This window comes from Bos indicus x Bos taurus, chromosome 5 (genome assembly GCF_003369695.1).
Source record: "Bos indicus x Bos taurus breed Angus x Brahman F1 hybrid chromosome 5, Bos_hybrid_MaternalHap_v2.0, whole genome shotgun sequence".
NCBI classification, from domain to species: domain Eukaryota; kingdom Metazoa; phylum Chordata; class Mammalia; order Artiodactyla; family Bovidae; genus Bos; species Bos indicus x Bos taurus.
In genome coordinates this window covers 98312924-98325630 of record NC_040080.1, presented here as the reverse complement: position 1 = coordinate 98325630, position 12707 = coordinate 98312924, and the positions used below count along the sequence as shown (strand labels likewise).

The following is a 12707-nucleotide window of genomic DNA, read 5'->3' as shown; positions in this document are numbered from 1 at the left end:
GGAACCAAGATCCCACATGCCATGTGGTCAAAAAACTAAATTAAAAAAAAAAAAAGTCACGTGTTGTCATACTGGAAAGAGAGAAGTTTCAGTGAGAATCAGTATTTTACATGGCTGCACTCAATGTCCCCCCGACCCAGGCCAAACCCAGTTTCTGTGCAAGCAGGATCCTGTATGTTGCATCCTCCCCTTTTTGTAATCACTAACCCACTCACCCTTACTTATCTGCTCTTAATCATTCATTCAATCAATCATTTCATCATTCAACAAGTATTTATTGAGCCCTTCTAAAATTTCAGGCACCATGTAGGGGCTGGCGATTAATAACACATCAGAAGGACAGTGTCTGCACCCTGGCAGAGCTTAAAGTCTAGCAGGGCTGACAGATCTGTTCATTTATTTATTTATTTTATTTGGCTGTGCTGGGTCTTAATTATGGTCCTCGGGATCATTGACCTTCATTGTGGCATGCATGATCTTTAGTTGCGGCAAGTGGGATCTAATTCCCCGACTAGGGATCGAACCCAGGCCCTCTGCATTGGGAGCAGAGTCTTAGCCACTGGACCACCAGGGAAGTCCCCTGACAGATCTGGTTAAACGTAAGCAATTGCAATGACGTGTAATGAGTAAGGTTGTTGGGAAGCAATGGGGGCTTCCCCAGGGAAGTGATGGGTAACTTGTAACCTGAGGATGAGTAAGCTTTAGCCAAAGTGCATGTTTTAGAAGTAGGAGGAGGAAGAGGCAGACAGAGCCCAGCAAATGGGAAGCAGCCAAAGGCAGGAGGAAGCACAGCGCCTGAGAGGAAGTGAGAGGCAGCTCCATGTCTGGAGTGTGCAACGAGCTGGAGAGATGGGCAGGCCTCAAACCTCACCATGCACACGCTCGACCACTCTGTGTGGCCCGTGGGCATGGAGGAACACGTGTGCGTGAGGAGGTCTGAAGGAAGATTAGCACTTCGTGTTACCATATTCATCCTGTGCTCAGGCAGGAACTCTGACATACATTTGTTGCTCATCTACATTCTTAGAATTGGAAAAGGGGAGGGCAGAGAAGGTCCTTAGGAACTATTCAGAACAGCTTTTCTCAAGGCATGCCATGTGGGCTGACTAGGAATCCCTGAAGATGGGGACAGAAACCTGCCTTTTTAAACAAGCATCTCAGGGGATTCTTCAGCAGTCTTACGATGGAAAACCACTTGTTCCCATTTCGAAGCAAGAATATTGAGTACTGAAGAAAATCAGTAATTTGTCCAAAATGGTATCTTTTCTTTACTGACTTGATTTTATTGGAATATAACTGCTTTATGAGGTTGTGTTAGTTTCTGCTGTCAATGAAATAAATCAGCTGTGAGTATGCATGTAGCTCCTCCCTCTTGAGCCTCTTCCTCTACCCCATCAGCGGCACTGACATTTTGGACTGAGTAGCCCTTTGTTGTTGGGGGGCTGTCCTGTGCACTCTGGGACATTTAGGAGTGTCCCCAACAATTTCCAGACATGGCCAAATATTCCCTGGAGGACAAAGTCAGCCCTGATTGAGAACCACTGTGTAAAGTCATGCCAATAATCAGAAGCAAAGGCACGCGACAGCACTCAGGAGTCCTAACTCACAGCTCAGCAATGCCCTCGCCCCCCTATATCTGCTGAATCCTCTTTGGCTGTGGGAAGCGGGGGTAGAGGAAGGGTTGAGGGGTGCGGCGGGTTAGAACAGAACTCGAGGCTGGTGCAGGCTTCAGCAGTGTTTGTTTGTTTGTTTTTCAGGAACTTGAGACATCCCTCCTGGCTTTTTCCATGACTTATTGTGCAGTTAGTCATCCCTATTTCTGTTTCTCCACCTGTTTCAACCTTGATCTTCCAGGAGAACTGGCAAGATTCAGCTTGGCAACATCTTGGAAACCCACACAGAAAGGTGCCATCCAAAAAACTTTTTAAACTGAGACTGATTTCAAAGTGGGCCTGTGTAAGAACCAAGAGCGTTGTGTTCTAAATTTAGCCAGCAAGAGGAGTGTGGTGGGGAGCAAGGTAAAAGGCATCAGGAAATGCGGCTGCTGGCTCCAGCTCTTTCCAAACTACCTTTGTGGCAAATCACTTGGGCTTTCTGGAGCAGCTTCTCATCAGAGGAAGGGATTAAAATACACTGGTCTAAGGTCACTACATCCAGGCTTGACCCGCGCAGCATTTCCTACCCAAGAAGACCTACCACTGGTCATCAAAAACCCAACTCTGTCTTTCCTCCAAAATCCAGCTCCATCATGACTCCTCACTTTCTTCAGTGATAGTGATGTTGTGGTTATACCAGAGAAGGTCCTTGTTTTTAAGAGATGCACACTGATTATTCAGGAATGTTATCTGCAACTTACTCTCAAACGCTTCTGAAAAATATGTAATATGTATATATGTATGCATATAGAGAGACAGTAAACATCAAAGCAAGGCTGAATGTTGAATCTCACTGAAAGGTATACAGCTATTCATTTTATAATTCTTTCCCTTTTTCTGCTTGTTTTAAAGTTTTCAAGATCAATTTTGGAGTGAAAAACAACTCCAATTCTATCTCCTCCACAAAGCCTTTCCTGAATTCGCTGAAATACTTCCTCCGAATTCCCATAACACTTATGTACTCTATGTTTATCACTTTCTACCTTGCATTATAGTTATCTAAGTACTCACATAGTGGGTCATAAAACTGCTAACCCAACACTCAGCTATGCAGAGAACATTTGTTCTAAAACTGTTCTTTATTTAGTCTACAACTTTTCTGTTCTTCCTCATGAGACTCTATGCTGCTGCAAGCAGTGGAAAAAAATCAAAGTAAATTTTAGTCCAATCTTGTTATCTCAGATTGATCATGGAATTGAAATAGTTGCCTTAGATAAGTCAGGAACATTTGGATAAAGGCCAGACCTTAGATCTCCCAACTCCTCTTCTTTTTTTCCCCCAGGATGGCATTTGGATGCAGGAGAGAAACTAACCTTTTTTGGGAGAAGTCACAGGAAGGGGTCCCAAAGATCAACTTACAAAACTGGCTTGTGACGATATGCCTGTTATGCAGACATTAACTCTACACCTGGCAGTAAAGTCCTTGAGGGATGTTTCGGTGTTTCGAGAATCAGTAGGAGGAAGGTTTTTTCTCTGTGAACCCAGCAAGCCTGGCTCATGCTTTATACTTACAGGTTCTCCATAAATATTGGCATCCATTCTCCCCCTGGCCTGTTGCCTCCACCTCCACAGTGGCCTCTGTTAGCATCACCAGCCGAAACATCACAAAGTTAAAAACAACAATTTGATGTGAATAATAACTAATGTACTGAGTGCCTGATATGGGCCAGGCACTAGGCCAAGCTCCTTACAAATAATATTTCATTTAATCTTCACAACACTCAGATGAGTTAGTACTCTAATTATCCTAAAATAAGGACAATGATGGGTCTCTTTATTGCCCGATGACTAAATTAGCCTTTCTTCAACCTCTCTGCAGGATTCCATCCCGCTGACTATCATGTTCTATTTGAAACTCCCATTTTTTGTGATCTCTTGATTTACCCACCCAACCACCTCTCCTCCAGCTGTATCACCTTCCTTTTCATCTTCGATAAATGTTGTAGGTTTTCTGACCCACCTACTTTTTACAATCACCTTTTGCTTTTCCCTCCAGTCTCTTTCAGGCTTCCCTGGTAGCTCAGTTGGTAAAGAATCCGCCTGCAATGCAGGAGACTCCGATTTGATTCCTGGGTTGGGAAAATCCCCTGGAGAAGGGAAAGGCTACCCACTCCAGTATTCTGGCCTGTAGAATTCCATGGACTGTATAGTCCATGGGGTCTCAAAGAGTCGGACACAACTGAGTGACTTTCACTTCACTGCCCCTTCAAAATGCATTATCAAGGATCAACTTTCATTCGATCATTCAGTACATTTTAAAGGAGTATCCACTTAGTGCTCCAATCTGTTGTCCTCAGCCCTAGAGAAATAATGCTAAGGAAAAGAAAGGCAGGCACAATTTCTACCATTGTGGAATCTGCACTCCTGTGACTGTCTAGGCTTCACTCTTACACAGTTCTTCAAGCAAGAAATAATCTCTCTTGCACCTCCTTTCAAATCTGCATTGTATCTATACCACCCACTGAACACTCACCCAACACGGCTTTGTAGAGTGAATCATCCTATTCAGGGATTCGTTTGAGGGCAACAATAACGGCATCAGTAGCTTTCACTGACTGAAGGTCTTCTATGCCGGGCACTCAGTCTACTTATACTGTGTCTAGTTTCCTTGCTGACATTGCCAGAAAGGGATGACTTTTCTCTCTTGAGCAGTGAAGCACTTGAGACACAGAGTTGATAAATAAACTGCTCAAGGGTTCATAGGTAGTAAATGACTTTATTAGCGTAAGAAGCCAGGTTCTCTAGCTTAGACGGCTCTCTCCACAACACACCGTGCTGTCTGAACATCTTCGTTGCACCATGCATAGAGGTAGGGAGATGTCAGTAAAGAGCAGGCAAGGTAATGGCAAGGAAAGAACATGATTTTGGACCTAAACAGATTTGTGTTCAATTTCGACTTCCCTGGTGGCTCAGACAGTGACTTCCCTGGTGGCTCAGACAGTAAAGCGTCTGTCTACAATGCGGGAGACCCAGGTTTGATCCCTGGGTTGGGAAGATCCCCTGGAGAAGGAAATGGCAATCCACTCCAGTACTATTGCCTGGAAAATCCCATAGACAGAGGAGCCTGGTAGGCTACAGTCCATGGTGTTGCAAAGAGTCGGACATGAATGAGCGACTTCACTTTCACTTTCACTTTCGAGCCATACCACTTACTGATTGTATGACTTTGGGCAGATTCCTGAAACTCTTTGTACTTTGATGTCCTTGTTTTAAAATCACCATTGAAATAAATAAATAAAGCCACTGACTGCACAGAGCTGCTACCAGGATTAAATGAATGCTAAATACCTAGAAAATCACCATGTGTGTCATCGGTTCCTTCTCTCCTCCCTTTTTGTTGATGCAGATCCTTTAAAAGTTTGCCACCCACCTTATTGTTGCTGATGGAAGTTCCTAAGGACATCTACAGCAGGGCCTTTCAGGGACCGGCAAGTAAGTGTATTAAAGAGGCAGATAACAGGCACTGAGAGATAAAGGCAGTGCTGTGAAGAAGAGATGGAAAACCAACCCAGAAACCAGGCAATGGGAGGCAGTGTGGTCCCTTTTGTTAGGAGAGCTTTTCCAAAGCAGAGCCCTGGAAGCCTTTGCATGTCAAAAGCATTTTAAATTCTTTCCTCAGGTGCACACATATGGTATTGCTTCTGTGGCAAAGAAAGCGTGGTCTTATCAAAATGGAATTGATTTTTTCCAAAGGAATCTCAAAACTTCGTTAATGGAACATTGCAAACAATATCAAAAGCCAACTCTTTTTTCTACAAGCTGGCTACGCACTCTAGGACATAGCATAGCTAATCAACTAAACTTCCATGCTTATTAAATTTTTACTGAGCACTTTGAGAGATCTCATACATCAATCACTTCATTAATCCTTTAAAAAAAAAAAAAGCCCTGTGAGGAGATTATTATTTTGTATGTTGCAAGTGAATAATCGGAAACTCAGAGAGGTTAAATGTCTTGCACAAAATCACATAGTCAGAAATTGTTGGTGAGATTTGAGCTGATTTGGTCATTTAGTCAATAAATATTTACTGAATGACTACCAAGTGCCAGGTCTATGTTTCGAAAGCTAATGTTCTTTCCACTAATTCTTCCTAGTAAAATAAATATAATAGTGTTCGTATCATTAATAATGTTTTCTCCAAAAGTGAAGCAGTTTGGCCTTATAGCTCAGGAAAAATAATCAGGCTGATCATCTTGGCCAGGCAAGTATCCACATGGCTCAACATTACTTCACGTGTGCTCTTTTCAAAGCTGGATGCTTAAAAAGAATGGTCTTCTACAGTCAGAAGTGCCTTTCTCAGACGGTATATGGAAGTGTCTGCACTTAATGGTTTATAAAGCTTTGGGTGGATGATACATTTTAGAATGTGTACTTATTTCAAAGTTGAAAAAAAGCTAAGATAATGGACTTCTCTGGTGGTCCAGTGGTTAAGAATCTGCCTGCTAGCGCAGGAGATGCGGATTTGATCCCTGGTCCGGGAAAATCACACGTGCTTTGGAGCAACTAACCTCATGCACCACAACTACTGAAGCCCGAGTGCCATAGAGCCCTTGCTTCACAACAAGAAAAGCTATAGCAACGAGGAGCCCTTGAATCGCAATGAAGAGTCATCCCAGCTCAAACTAGAGAAAGCCTGCACACAGCACTGAAGACCCAATTCAGCCATAAATAAAGAAAGAAGAAAAGATTAGTATATGCCACTCACTAAAAAATGGAAAATCCAATTGTTCTAGTGCCTTGCATTTATACACTTTCCAGTGTATGATAATATAAACAGTGTCATTTTAGCCTCATATCCATCTTCTGTGAGATCCACAAGGTGATGGTCGTTGTATCCATTCCTGGGGAAACCGAAGTTCAAGTTGTGAAGGTCACCAATGTTTTAGAAATGTCCAAGTTCACATCACTATTTAAAGGCAGAACCAGGATTTGAACTTAGGTTCTGTTCACTCTTTCTGGTATGCAGTCTGCATGAGTCAGGATGAGCAAGATTACGTTGCAGTAACAAATGGACTTCAGATCTCAGGGGCTCACAGTAATATAGCTTGATTTCTTGCTCATGTCCCATGTCACCTGTGGCTTTGGTCTACTTTTTGTTTACAGGGGGATCTGGATGACAGATCCTCTACCTGGAACACAGGCGGTTATGGGGCAGAGTGAAAAGCAGGAGTGACGGACCTCACACTGGCTCTGAAATCCTCTGATAGAAAGTGGCTGTCAGTCTCAGTTCATTGGCCAAATCAAGTCACATGCACTTACCCCATATAATAGAGCAGAGATGTTTTCTCTTTCCACAGGGTGGGGCCCCAAACAGGAGTAAAAATGTTTCAATTTATGTTAGGGTAGTGATAGATAAAGTCATTTTATCCATCATCTTCTTGTACCATGAAGGTATTCACTAATCAATGTGGTACCGATTAAGAAACATTTCAGATAGGCTCAGCCAAGCAGTCATCTTATACAATTTAAAAATAAAATAACTAAATAAATTTAATATTTAAAAAATAAGCTCTAAAATATGCCTATTGTGCATGAAACCTCCTGCATTTTCAAATAAAGCAACTTTAGCTCTGGGAATAAACTTCCCATTGTTGGCAGAAAAATTGTATACTAACACTGATGTGATCCTGTGAATGGTCATCAGAGTGTCATATTTGAATGTGCAATGAATAAACATTGACAGAAATCCCCTTTGCCATGTGACTTCAAAACAGATACCAGTCGGTAGGGAACTACCGTTGTGCTGAGTAGGGGAAAAAAAAAAATGTTCATACACTCTCCCTCCATGGAGCAAAAATCCCCTGCCAAAAATCACCTCTCCAGAAAACGCAGGACACACGTGGATTCTCACATGTGTTTGAGCACACAACCCCACCCCCTGGAAAGTCCTCCTGGCAGAGCCATTTAAACAAAGATCAGAGGAAGACAGAAGTAGGACATGAAACGGAGTCCAGGCATTCACAGAATCTTGCCTTCCCTTGAATCAACTGGGGCTCTAAAAAAAAAAAAAAAAAAAGAGAGAAAAGAATCATTCAGCAAGAGTTTAAAGTAGACAATTTCTAAGGTTGCCTGGCTTATAATGTCCCTGACAATTTTAACACCTTATGATTCTGTACATTTCTGGGATGAGAAGAAGCAAATCTATTTTCTCATTTAAGTACAAAAGAGAAAGAGGAAAAGGACTGCTTTATGTAATAAAATTGAGCAAGGAACAATACTGAAAAAGCATGTTCTAGGAACTATAAAGTTGTCTTGGGTTAGGCAATCTGCATATAAAATTCTGTTCCTTAAAGTTGCTTTGGCATTGAGTCCAGACTTGGTTTGTAGAAGTGACACTTCTCTAATACTTCTTTGAGAGAAGTGAGGGGAAGGAGGAATGCCCTGACTTAGAACTTTACCTTAGACTTTTTATAAAGGTCACCGAAGGGAAAAACTCATAAAGAATCATTGCCCTTTAGTCACTTTCAAGTATGAGACACGTTGTCCTTGGATAAAGGAGAACAGTTATAGCGTGTTACACTTTAGGTTAAATAATTAAATTGCTATGTCTTTTCTTTCCCCTGTGACTTTATATAGAATTCATGTTGAAATAAACCTAGATTATTAGGAAATATTTCTAAGTACATATAATTGTGCTTTTCTGAAATGCTTGGATGTAGCTCTTTGATTTTACTGGCATAACTGTCGCCAGCAAATCTCCAAAATGAATATTCACATTTTAATGTAGCCATAAGCAAAATGGGGTTTCAGGTACCAAAACACCAAAATAGGCTATGTGATGAAAGATGTTAAGGAGGAAAACGATACATTAACTATTTCTTCTCTAACAACCAATCTGAGAGTCTATTGCTTCTGTGGCTGCTTTCTATAGAAAGAAAGTGAGGACAGGAGTTGTGTCGACTCTTTTGAGTCCAACCCGACATGAACAAACTCATGTGATGGCTAACAGAGGTAAGTAGTACAAGAACAACATCCATGAAAAAAGATAGTGGCTCGCTTTGAGAAGAGAGGATGAATTATAGTGTCACAGGGTCAAAAGATTTAAAAGGAAATGTTGGGGTTCTGGGGGCTTAAACATAGCTTTTTCCTTTTCATACTAATTCAGATTTCTCTTCAAATCCTTAATCAAATGTTTTACGAGGCCTACAGGTAGTAGTGGAATTCAGTGAAACTATACAGAGAATCAAAAAATTTTGTATACATATACATACCAGTATGTATATATATATACACACATATATTTTGAGATATATTATAATTATATATGGATATATGGGCTTCTCAGGAGGTATGGTGGTAAAGAATCCATCTGCCAATGCAGGAGATGCAAGAGATATGGGTTCCATCCCTGTGTTGGGAACATTCCCTGGAGTAATACCCCACTCCAGTATTCTTGCCTGGAAAATCCCATGGACAGAGGATACCACTGAGCACACACACACATACACACATGGATGTATATCTATTCATATACCTATATGGAGATGCACACACACACACCATACATACTTATACATATATGGACACATATATATATATATGTACAGACATACATATGGTATATATACACACATACATAATGATTTTCCTTAATTTATGATTGGATTACATCCTGATAAACCTATCATAAATTGAAAATGCCATAAAAGTCAAAGATGCATTTAATACACTTAATCTACCAAACATCACAGTTTAGCCTAACCAACCTTAAACGTGCTCAGAACACTTGCGTTAGCCTTCAGTTGGCAAAATCATCTAACACAAAGCCTGTTTTGTAATAAGGTGCTGGATATCTCATGTGATTTATTGAATACTGTACTGAAAGTGAAAAACAGAACGGTTGTGTGGGTCCAGAATGGCTGTAAGTGTATCGATTGTTCACAGCTGTGTTTGCAGAGCTGACTGGGAGCTGCTGTCGCTGCCCAGCATCTTGAGAAAATATCAGACCACATAGCACTAACCCAGGAAAAGATCAAAATTCGAAGTACAGATTCTATTGAATGCATATCACTTTTGCACCATCATAAAATCAAACTCTTGTAAGTCAGGACCATTTGTATATGAATACATATATGTGCACATACATTCATATATGCATTTTACTGGTTATGGCACGGCTATTCAACTGCATTTAAAAACAATTGAACTCAGTCTTATATCAGCTCCAAAAATAAATGACCAAATTAAAGACAATTGTACAAAAAAATACTTTCAAGAAAATCCAGCACATTATATGTGCTTATATGTACAAACCACCAGTGAAAGCCAACTTTCTTGACTGATGCATTTCTTGATCTAATACAGAAGCTATAAAGAAAAGATCAGGGAGGTCCCTTGGGGAAGGAAATAGCAACCCACTTCAGTATTCTTGCCTGGAAAATCCCATTGACACCCCATGGGGTCATAAAAGAGTCAGACACAGCTTAGCTACATAACAACCAACAAATTTGCTCATATAAGGATTTAAAATCTTTTTTTGACAAAAGAAAGTTTCCCTTACCAGATAAATCGACAAAGGATAGGTTCAGGAATATTTGTACCACAGATGACAACAGTTTTTGTTTTGTTTTTACAAATTGACAAAAGTAGACAAACTCATAGGAAAATGAATAAAGAAACAAGAAATTCACAGAGGAATAAACCCACATGGAAAACAAAAACATGCTCGCATTAAATCAGTCAGGGAAATGCAAATTAAAATAACAACAATGTATATTATACCCATCAGAGTGGCAAAAAAAATGAAATGATCAATAAGTTCTACTGGTGATGGCTATATGGAAAAATTGCTGCTTATACATTGCTGTGAGGAATTTAGCTGTTAAAACTTTTTGACAAGCCATTTAGCAGCATATATAAAAAATTAAACACATATCTATATGTGCCATTCAACATTGCAATCTCCTCTTGACACCTCCAAGATCATCAGAGCACAGGGGCAAATGTAAGAGAACACATATTCATAGCAAGAAAAGGAGAGGGGGACAGGGATCCCAGTAAATGTTCAGCAGTGAGAACATCTAAATAGATTACAGCTCATCCATACCATGAGTTATTACATATCCACTCCAAAAAAAAAGAGTTACAACTGAATAGTCACTTTGGAGAGATTTCTGTACATACATCATAAATGAGAAAAATAATAATAACAGGGTGGTCCAGTGGCTAAGAATCTGCACTCTCAATGCAGGGGGGCTGGTTTCAATCTCTGGTCGGGGATCTAGATCCCACATGCCACAACAAAGATCGAAGATCCCGTGTGCCACAACTAAGACTCAGAGCAGGCAAAGAAATAGTAAAAACTAGCAAGAGAAAGAAAATGTGCATATTCAGTGCTCATAAAACAAGTTAAATAGATCACCCCCATAAACATGTGTAAGTGTAATATGTATATATGTGATCATATGAGCGAGGGGGAAAACGTGGAAGCATGCATCAGGTCACTAGCAATAGTTCCATGCCAGAGAGGGGTGCAGAGGGGATGCAGAGGAGAAAAGAGAGGGAAGATGAGGCTAAACATCAGGAATAAAACAAAACTAACTATGCTCAATATTTTGTAACAAATATTTGTAATCAATATTTTGATTCAGTTATCATTATATACTTTTTCAAATTGTTTTCCTTTACAGGCTGTTACAAAATATTGAGCATAGTTAGTTTTGACCTGTTGATATGTTGTAGACCTGAAATGAACACAACTTTGTGAATCAACTGTATTTCAATAAAAAAAAGAAAGAAACAAGGCTTCTCTAAGCAACAGATAAATACATGTGTGAAATAACAGATGCATTTATGCAAAACTATATAATGTGTGCATGTGAAAAATTATAAACAGAAAAGAAAAACTATTTCAAAAGCAAGCTCAAACATGGTAATATAAAATCTAATACTTACTGAGCCCTCACTGTTGACAGGCCGTGTCCTAAGCATGTATTGACTTATTAATCTTCACAGCAACCCTACAGTGAAGATATTAATATCTTTACTTTCGACAAGAGAGGAGTCCCACTTAAACCTCTGTTAACTTGAGAGCTGAACATTTGAAAAATTCAAATGAAATCATTCATCTCATTTGCTTTTTTAGTGATGGCGCTTTGTTTTCTTTAGTGTCTGGATCTAAAAGGTGGAATTCAGCAAGTTACCATCAATAAAACTACAGTTGCCCAACAAGTCAAGGTTGGTGTGAGTCATCTAGATCAAGGGCAACGGCCTTCATCATTAGCCTCTTCTGTCGCTTATTTGTTCAACAAGGAGCCATTGAGCAATTGGTGCACGGTGGTGGCCATGACAGCCTCTGAGTGTTTGATAACTTGGGGTGGCTATCAATTCACATCACCTGGAGCACGTTGACCTCTCATTCTGAAACTGGGTGGGAAAATGATCTGGCCTTACTTTGACAACACTGTTGGACAAAATTTTGATCATTCCTGAGAAAAGGACAGCTTCCAGTGATATAGCCATGTTACCAACTGCTCAGTGGAACTAAACGGTGAAAGTGAACAGAGCTGGGGACACAGGCTTCACCTGGCAGCCCACCACTGGCACTTAACAATTTCTTCACTGGTGTTTTAGAGAGAAGATAGGGACCCTCGGTTCTTCTTCTATTTTTGTATCTAACTTAAGCATTCTTTGACCTCCCGTCTTGGTGCAGCATTGCCAAGCACCAGACCATGGACAGCAGTGCTTGATGCTCAAACACACTCCTTCTCTTCCGCCCCCTCCATTCATCCCCATTCTCTTCCAAAACCCACTGTACGTGATCCCTTACTAAGGTCACAACATCAAAACAGTGACTGGGATTCAGATAAGGCTGCAGAAAGTCACTAATCAATTTTATCTATCGAGCAAGTAAACACCACTGAGAAAGCCGAGAGCCTTGGTCCACTCTTCTCAATGTGGATCCTAAATGAGGTCCTGACGCCGTAAACACACAAACGGAGAAAGTGCTTCTGTGTCTCACGGCTCCATCTGTCCAAGAGCCAGGACGTTCGATCACGCATATGTGTTTTCACAGGCCCCTGGCTTTCTCCTCTCATCCTTCTTTTGGCTGC

At 40.7% G+C, this 12707-nt stretch overlaps 1 long non-coding RNA gene across 1 annotated transcript in view; it reads right to left on the bottom strand.

Annotated features, from left to right (window-relative positions):
• The window catches only part of LOC113893287, a 78136-nt gene extending 66035 nt beyond the window's left edge, over window positions 1-12101 (bottom strand). The window contains exon 1 of the long non-coding RNA XR_003511272.1: window positions 11551-12101. This is a non-coding gene — a long non-coding RNA (uncharacterized LOC113893287). The remainder of the gene's footprint in view (window positions 1-11550) is intronic.
• Between the last annotated feature and the right edge of the window lie 606 nt (window positions 12102-12707).